Consider the following 9,382-nt stretch of genomic DNA (forward strand, 5'->3'; position numbering starts at 1 on the left):
GACGGCCTAATATTTACCTTGTTTTATTTACTTAATTTAATATTTCTGTTTAATATTTAGCGTTATTATCTACAAACAACAGAAAAAATCAATAAACTTCAGATAAGCAAAAGTAACCAGGATGCTGAAATAATTTCCTTCAAAGGCATCTAAAGATACTAAATTCATATGTTATGTCTCTTAATTGATGGAATCTTATTTATATTGTGATGTATTTACTATTACATATTTATTTTAATATCAGTATTTGTTTAAATTAAACTTATATTTAGAAATGTACATAGCTTATACTGTTAATTCTCTATTGCGAAATTCCCGCCTATTATCTAAAGTTGTAGAAGATTCTCGAGTGTAAGAATCAATTATATATGTGTGTACGTAAACGCTAGTGTAGCGTTTGTATTGTTGCGTAACTTAAATTTCGAGAAGCTCTCCACACTCCTATAAATATAACCAACGCGACGCGCCTAGAAGTAGTATCTGTTATTGGTTTGCTATAGTTGGTGTGCTATAAACATCGGAAGCTATAACTGTGATTGTTATAACGCTTATTAATCGGGAAACTTAATATATTTGATCAGGAGCAATTACAAAATTCGAACATTACAAATCATTGAACTTCATTGAAGTCACATTGGACATTAGTACTTTTACTAAAACATTACCTAACGTCATCGGTGAAAAAAATCGGAGTGTGATCAATGAAGACCACAGAGTTAGCTGAATTGTACCTACCTCAACTCAAAATTAACTCGCGCTCATCGTGAACCCTCGATAAGACATGAAGGAAGTTCCAGAGCAGAAAGAAGATTGTTTGTTTGTTTTTAATTATGCACAAAGCTACACAAGGGCTATCTGTGCTCTGCCCACCACGGGTATCGAAACCCGGTTTCTAGCGTTGTAAGTCAGCAGACATAACGCTGTACCACTGGGGGGCCAGAAAGAAGACTCGATATTGTTTGTAAGTTTGTAAAACGTTTGTATATAAATCATTGTTTGTAATAACTATTTATAATAACCGTTCTTGTAAATTGTATTATTGTTTGTATATTAAAACTATTTATATCTATTATAAAATATTACTTTCATGTATATCTATTATAACAATTACAATTATACATGCCTTATTAAAAACAAGAGTATTTCATGTTACATAGCAGTACACTATAATTATCTTCTTCAAAAACATATTAAACGCGTCTTATATTATCTAACACGACAAAAGGAACCTTTCAGTAGCCGTTAAAGTTCTTTGTGATGTGCAAAATATTCATATAAGCATACTAGACAACTCCTGACCCGTTGGGTTACCCACTATTTAGAGGTTATGATATAAAGTGTGATATAAAGATATATATGATTATTAATGATATATTTGTGAAGCTACACATTTTGTTACGGATAGTAAATCTGACCAATAAACTATCGTCATAAAATACATTTTGAAGAATAAATTAGATTGAAAAATGATCTAATGAACATAAACGTATACAATATCTAACTTTATTTCAATAATCACAAGTCAAATGACACAGAGATTCTTGATGCATGATGCACCAATGACAAAAAACGTAGAACAAATTAGCAAGGTCACAGCCACCTTTTGGTTGTTTCGTTTAAACAATAAATAATGATATATAATTGTATATACATATATATGTGTGTGTTTATACGTCGATGTGAAAGTAAAACAGCTCATAAACTAAACATGACAACCGCGTTACACAACCTAAGACATATAATAAATTGTATATTTTTACCACAGTACAGCAACACACATACCCACACTGCGTCAGCAATAGATTAAAACAAAGCTTTTCCTTAACTAAAACAAATCTGGCAGCAAGGTCTGTGAAAAATAATAGAACAATATAAAATACCGAAAGCTCATATCTTCCAGAAGGTAATGTCATACGAGGTGATGAATATCGCGGAACATATATTTTCTTAAACTGATCCCTACAAATATATCGCCAACAGGGGGTATAATAGAAGAAGATCAGCGCGTGAGATAGATAGATACAGATCTAAGAGAGAAACTTAACAGTTACTTAATACTATTCAACTTCAGAAACTAAATCTCGCATCTTTCTACATTATAAGTATTGATGTTAATGTTATTTATTTGCACATCAATGAATTAATTTCTGTCATTTGCTTATATTAATTGGGCACAGCATAGATAACTCCTTGTGTAGGTTTGTGTTTAACAACGAACAATTAGAAGTCGAGCTTTATCTTATATAAGATATAAAGAAAAAGGTTATATTTAAAACCGTAAATGAAACACAACATGCGATATTAATTACTGAAAATTAAAACTGATATATATGTAAATCTCAATACTGGATACTTAAAAACTACAAGATAATAATAATAATAATTAAATATCGCCCATACGACAAAATCTTCGTTGTTGAATATTTAGATTCAATATACGGATTAAAAACCATTTAAAACTGTAATTCAATATCTAAGACATGATCAACACAAACATGAATCATTCTTGATAAATACTGACAACCAATACCTAAAAGAACGTGACAGGTTCACGACTAACGAACATTGAGCAAAATAATAACCACTGAATACTTAGATATCGGAATAATGGATGCTGAGTATCTAAATTAAAGAACTATGACGAGCTAAAATATTTTCATATGTCACATAATTGGAGAGTGAGGAAAGTGTGTTTTAAATGGAGACTTTCTGATAATGTTGAATATTCATCTAATAAACATAAGCCTGTGGGATCATAAATGTTAGTATGTTACAAAGTTTCTAAAACTTTTCTTGATTTTTTTAGGATGCGTTTTTTTTTTATATTAAACCGGATAATTAATCCACCCGCAGATAGTTAAGGTTAGTATACTGTTATAGTTTTAGCCCTCACGATATTGAAAATACCGGTAGCTAAGACTTCTCTCTTTGAAGTAAATATAATATTTAACTCATTTTCCTAAATGTTTTCGTATGATCAATTTATTCGTTCATTAGTAAACTTTCTGTATGGAACACTTGATTAATGTATCTCAAACCACCTGATTTTCAGGTAACCCCGATCAACTCGTCTTTATTTGGATTAGATATTATTACTTCGAGGTTAATAATCTTAATTTTTCGATCAATAAGTGTTGAAAAATTGTACTTAAAATTCAGACTCGTAACTTTGAAGCAGTTGAGCTTAAACAAACAAACTAGCATTTATGTTTAATATATCTTATAAATAAGTAAAATACAAGTGTATTGACAAAAATGATTGAAAATTCACCAATATTGATATGTTTTCTTTATACTTATAGGTAAAATTTGTTATATTTAAGGTATCAACATAAAAAGGGATAATTTCTAAATCTTATGGGATTGAATAAATATATTCTGAAAGTACCAGTGTTCTGTTTTTTTATGAAGTTAGATTTTCATTAATACAAAATCTCCTTTTTGATGAGTAATCATCAAAAAATATATTCTATGCATTCAAAATCAGATTATAGAAATTTTATTCAAAGCTAAGCAAATTTGTATTAATTACAGATTTTAGTTAGTGTTCAGCAACAAGAGGTGGAAAAAATTTTACTTTTTCTATACAAGTTGAAAGGACACTGTAAGGAGATTACAAAGTACTATACCGTGGAATTACCTATCATGATAAACCTTGCCTTTACCTATAGCAAGAGTCAGCAGAGAATACTACCATTAGATACTGCAGTGGAAATATAAAACTACGAAATGTATGAAGCATATAAACTGCAATTGTCAACCATTATAAAAAGGACTCATTTATTGTTTTAAACTAGTTATCAGATATTTCAAAGCAAATCTGCTAAATGTCTGACTTGCATTACAAAATAATTCACAATACTTTTAGTAGAAAAAGTCTGATATGAAATTCCTATGTCCTGTATAGTTTACATAGAAAGTGTAGTAAGTGGGTATTCTCAATTTTTATGTGTAAAAAATTAAATGGAAATTTTCTAAACATTTCTTGCAAATACAGGAAAAAATAAACATAATATAATGTTGTTACTTCAGTATTTTATGTCTATGGATTGTGCTATAATAAAGTAAGTTCCTATTTTTACTGCCTAGGAAATTTTGATATTTGGTAGATTGGATATCATTCACCCAAGATATATACATTTATCTGTAAGCCAAAGTAAGGATTAAATTTCATAACTTTCTGATTGTGGTTTTAATTCTTGTTTCATTACTTTTTATAGCAGGATCCCTACTTCGTTTTAAAATTCATATTTTTTAATACTCTTGTTTGTTTATTTTTCATGTTATATCTGTATAAAGTATATACTTTACCTTTAGAAACTATCATGTGTCTATCCATCGATATATATAGCGCCATCCATTGGATTGAAAATATATCTAAGTACGTACATGATATGTTCACCATTTATATTATACCTGTATCTCTATATACGGATTTTTATCGGAATATCAAAAGCAGATACCCATAGACCAGTCAAGTAAGCTGGAGAAATCTTGTAGCAATAGTCTGAGCTGTCTAGGCGCTAGCTCCACTGACGTGATCAGGTAGGTAGGTGAAAATGTTGCTGTTTTAGAAATTTTTGAATTGTTATACCAGAAATGTTAACGACCTTTTTAGTGTATTATTAGTATATATGCACATAATATATCATAACCAATACTTTGAATGGTAGGTTTTTCGCTCTGGAATTCGATAGGGTGGTTTTCAGCTCATGAATTATTTGGAATACTTGTCAATCCCTACTATTAAGTACTACCATACTTAAATATAACATTAGTTTTGTTATATTATCATTATGTTGATGAACTTCTTTCCAAAATCAAATGAATAAAGCAGCAGTTTTACACATTGGGTAAATAAATGCTACACAGGTGGATATAATGCTGCAGTTCCTCGGGATAATATTAATAACAGTGGATAAAAGTTCATTATATTTTGCTTATGGTAAATGTTTTGATGTAGTTTTCCTTCTCCCAGTAGCAATTAAATACTACTTTTCTGATATGATATATGTATTATAATATATTCAGCTGTATACAAGGATGAGAGCAGGAAAATGCTGAAAATCATTAATCTCAACACTTCACAGAAAGTGTGATTACAGTTTCACTTTTGTTCTTATAAGTGTGAAATATTGATTAGAGAGAATATTGTATGTATGCATCACCTTACAAAAAAAGATTCATTTAATAATGAATGCAATGGATGTGTGTAAGCAGTAGTTATTAAACCAGGGACTGTATTCCTTAACTTGTAAAAAGCGGTTACATAAAAGAGTGAATGTCACACGATCAAAAGTAACAAGAAAGTAATTACGATCTTACAATAGTACTTCATCTATTTTGAAACTAACCAAGTAAATACTAGTTCCTTTACTACTACACATCACAACATTCTTTACATCTGTATAAGAAAGTGATAATTAATTTAACATCAATTTCACTGAAAATAATACATGCACTTTTATTAATGCTAAAATATTAGAAGAATATGAATAACAAACATCACATAAGCATAACATTCTTAATGTAATGAATGAACCTTTGTTTTATAAGTTAAAACACATTATTGGTATTACAACGTAAAGGATGTGATATACACAAATGAATTTAAGCTACTTTTTTTAAGGATGATTATAAACCCCCTTGTTGGAAAACAAATCAAACTGTCTACTATGTCTTTGTATCACATTAATACACTCTTACAATGTATGGATGATATTTAGTGTTCTACTAAAATACTTCACAAATTATTCTGAATAGTTTTTCAAATATAAAGTACTGTAACTTTTACATAATAAGCAAAAATATAAGTTTTCCTCGAAATCTATTTGTAAAAAAAAAAGGAATTAATCATGCACTTGTAATATGAGTATAAAATAATTAATATTTGAGTTTTAGTAGATAGTTGTTTTTAACATGAGCTTTTCCCATAAAAGGTGACTTTTTGGATAAAGTAACAAAACAAATTCTTTCACAGCATGTGAAACGTTATTCCTTATTAAATGGGATTTAATTATGTATGTGCAAATATGTAACTGTATACTACCTAGTTTTTGTTTTTTCTTGACTAGCTAGACTAGAGATACAGTAATGTAAACAGTGTTTGATGGGAAACAAGAATGTCAAGACTTGGACACAGAGTTCCATCCAAAACTTAAATACATATCAGATCTCAGACTCGGATAAGATTGAGCAGGGAAGAAAATGTAAATAAAATGAAACGTAAAAATGTGCGGATATTTTCAAATGAGGGTTGTCAGTATCAGCCATCTTCTATTGTCCAGTTGATATGTCCAAAAACCACTGTTTTTTTCTTTCTCTATCTTTTTTGGTATCAAGTGTATCCTTCATCAAGACAAGGACAGTTTCCCCATAAAATCACAGGCTAATTGCTTTAATAAGGTGTAAATCGATTGTATCCACTTCTGTATACAGCAGCCTAGAAGGGAAGAGAAGTTTCTATTGAACCAAATCTGATGATGATGATGTGTAATGTGTTAAATATTTTGGATATAAATGTTGTAAGCATCCACCTAATATAATTATTTATCATAATGAGTTGAATAAAACATGTTACAAAATAAGAACAACTGCTGTTTATATGTTCTATAACTATGTTATACTGTATTTTTTCTTCAACATTACTTTCATGAAGAGTATTACTTATAAATGTTTAATATATATATATTCTATTATTGTGTATTTTGATTATAAAGATTATTTGGCTCTGCTAGCTTTGTACATAGACTTAAGACTAATTTAAGCTGCTTGAACCTCATCAGATATTATTAGGATTATAGTCAAAAATATTGCAACTGTGTACAATTGATGAAACAAATTGATTTCAATCATTATAAGTAAGAACAGTATATTAAATTAGCTATATTCATTACTGGTTTGATTTTTAGTTCTGATTTATGTAGGTAGCTTCCTTGGATCAGAAGTTAATGATAATCATTACACAATTACCTAAAACAGAAAGTTCCTAACACTAACATTAATGACAAAATAATGTAAAGTCAAATTTCAAGTTTTTATTACACTATCTTCGGCATAGCTAAAAGAGAAATATTCCACATAACCTTGGAGATTGTCTTAGTTTTGTTAATTATGCCAATATTTTTGATGAAAATTAGGATCATTTAGTTGTGGTGAAATAGGTAATGTTATGTCACTAATAATGTTTTACATTTTAATCATCTGTAAAAGGACTGTTCTTAAATTGTTTTTGGAAGCTTGAAACAAGTGGTCTCAAATTATTTTCCACAGTGGGCCACTTAAGATGATGACCGCCAAGGATCAGATTTTATTTTCGTGGAGAATACATAATTCCCCAAACACAGTTTTGTTTACTGTTGCAATATATAATCCTAGTGCAAGCCACAAATCAGACTTCTGAGGGCCTGATGTGGGCCACAGGATACCAATTAGAGGTCACTGCTCTAAAAGGTAAAACTAAATGAAGAAAAAGCACATCCTTCTATAGGCTTGATGAATAAATCTTTTTTTGTTTTAATTGTGTATATATACAAATCATATGATGTCAAACCTTTTTAACAATATTACTTTCAACAACAAGAACTAGAATTGGGAAACTTATTTTATCAGAAATTAAAATTTTTCATAATCTTAAAAATTGATTATTGCCACGATACAAAAATTTGTAGCTAACTAAATATTAGACTTAGGTGATCACATGCACAACTAATGACAACAATAATTGATGATTGATTACCACAACTTATCTAAAAAATTATTCTAGCATGTTCTATATACAAATAACAAGTATTGGAAGCAACAGTAAACAGCCTTTTAAGTCAAAATTTAAAGTTATAATGATTCAGGTAAAGAATTTTCTGTTTGTGGTATAAAGTCTTATTGGTTCAGTTGGTAGGACATTGCTTTCAAGCCTATCATAAGCTGAGAATCCTGCATTCAGGCTGAATATGAGCCCTCTGCAAAGCTTCAGATATGTTGTGAAGTTTAAAATATAATGTTAATTATGAGAATTGTCTGAAGTTGTAAAATGACTACTAAATTGTAGTGGCATGACCAGCAGTCTAAGTATGCTCCCACAATTGTGTAAGGAGGAGCAAGTCAACAGGGGGCTTGAATGGCCTGACAAACTTAAGAATTGCCAACAAGGGGGTTAAAATTAGGGGCCCCAATTACTTTTTTTTGCAAGGGGCCCATCTTTTGTAGTTATGCTGCTGGATTAGATGGTAATAAATTAAGTTATTCAGTTTATGGAACACAATCTTACAAAACACTTGAAGTGGACTTACCTGGTACCCTGCCACAGGTCCTATGCTATGACCAAGATAAGGGTCTGCATAATCTCGTCCATAACTGTAATACAGGGAAGGACTACTAAAAGTAAAAGTAAAAGAAAATATGTGACATATATATATATATATAAACTTCTTAATGTCTGTGAAATAAATATATAAAGTACATACATTGAATGAGCAGTTATCATGAGTGATCTGTAAATCAAATACATTTATTTTTATACTGCATGGTCTCACCCATAATATAAGCCAGTAGTATACAAACTTACATTGTGAGGAATTCCATAGTCACATTTTAATATCTCATTTACTGGTTGCACAAAATGTTGCCAAAAAAAAACTTTAAGTTAAAGAAGGCCTAAGTGGTTTGGGTAGTTATATTTTGGGAAAGCATTTATTCTTTTTTGTTGAAGATATTCTCACCTAACTCTTGAGTGTTAGTAGTTTGAGAAGACTATCACAATATCAGTTATTAGTTTACTGGATACAAAATTTGTCAAAGAGAATTGTGTGTGGCCTAGTACTAACCAGTTAAACTAAATAAATTCATAGAAATATAAAGCACCAATGGCTCAACAGATTATTTCCCCTGACAAAAATGGCTACAAGAAAAACTTATCAGCTACAAAATATTGGACACAGTATAAATTTTTGTAACAGTCAGTGTGAGATTTTTATGTTCTTTATATTTGAGTTCTTGTAATATGACGGGTAGGTCTTTGGTCTCAGAATTCTAGAGTGAGGCCAAGGATTTTAAATTCAAGACCTAATCAGGACAGATTTCCTAAAATTGTGATTCTGAAGGTTATCTGAACTGATGAATGAAACCAGTGGTTAGTATGCTCTTTTGCATTTGTATTGTTGCGTCAGTGAGATCACGTGACTAGTATCACGCCACCCGTTTTCTAGAAATATCCTGTTCCTTCAGGAGTGCCCTAGCATTTGCTAGATTGGGGGTGGCCTGGTATATATAAGATGGTCACGGCGTGACGGGACAATGTGTTGTATTGAGTAATTGAACTGCAGTCCGAGAAAATATTGTTGGCCACGTGAGATATAGCGTTTGTTATAGCACGACTGTTGAAATT

General features: G+C 30.3%; 1 pseudogene; it reads right to left on the minus strand.

The window, feature by feature from the left end:
* Positions 1-4,268: 4,268 nt before the first annotated feature.
* Positions 4,269-9,382, minus strand: part of LOC106466702 — a 48,320-nt pseudogene continuing 43,206 nt past the window's right edge.

This window comes from Limulus polyphemus, unplaced genomic scaffold (genome assembly GCF_000517525.1).
Source record: "Limulus polyphemus unplaced genomic scaffold, Limulus_polyphemus-2.1.2 Scaffold2350, whole genome shotgun sequence".
NCBI lineage: Eukaryota > Metazoa > Arthropoda > Merostomata > Xiphosura > Limulidae > Limulus > Limulus polyphemus.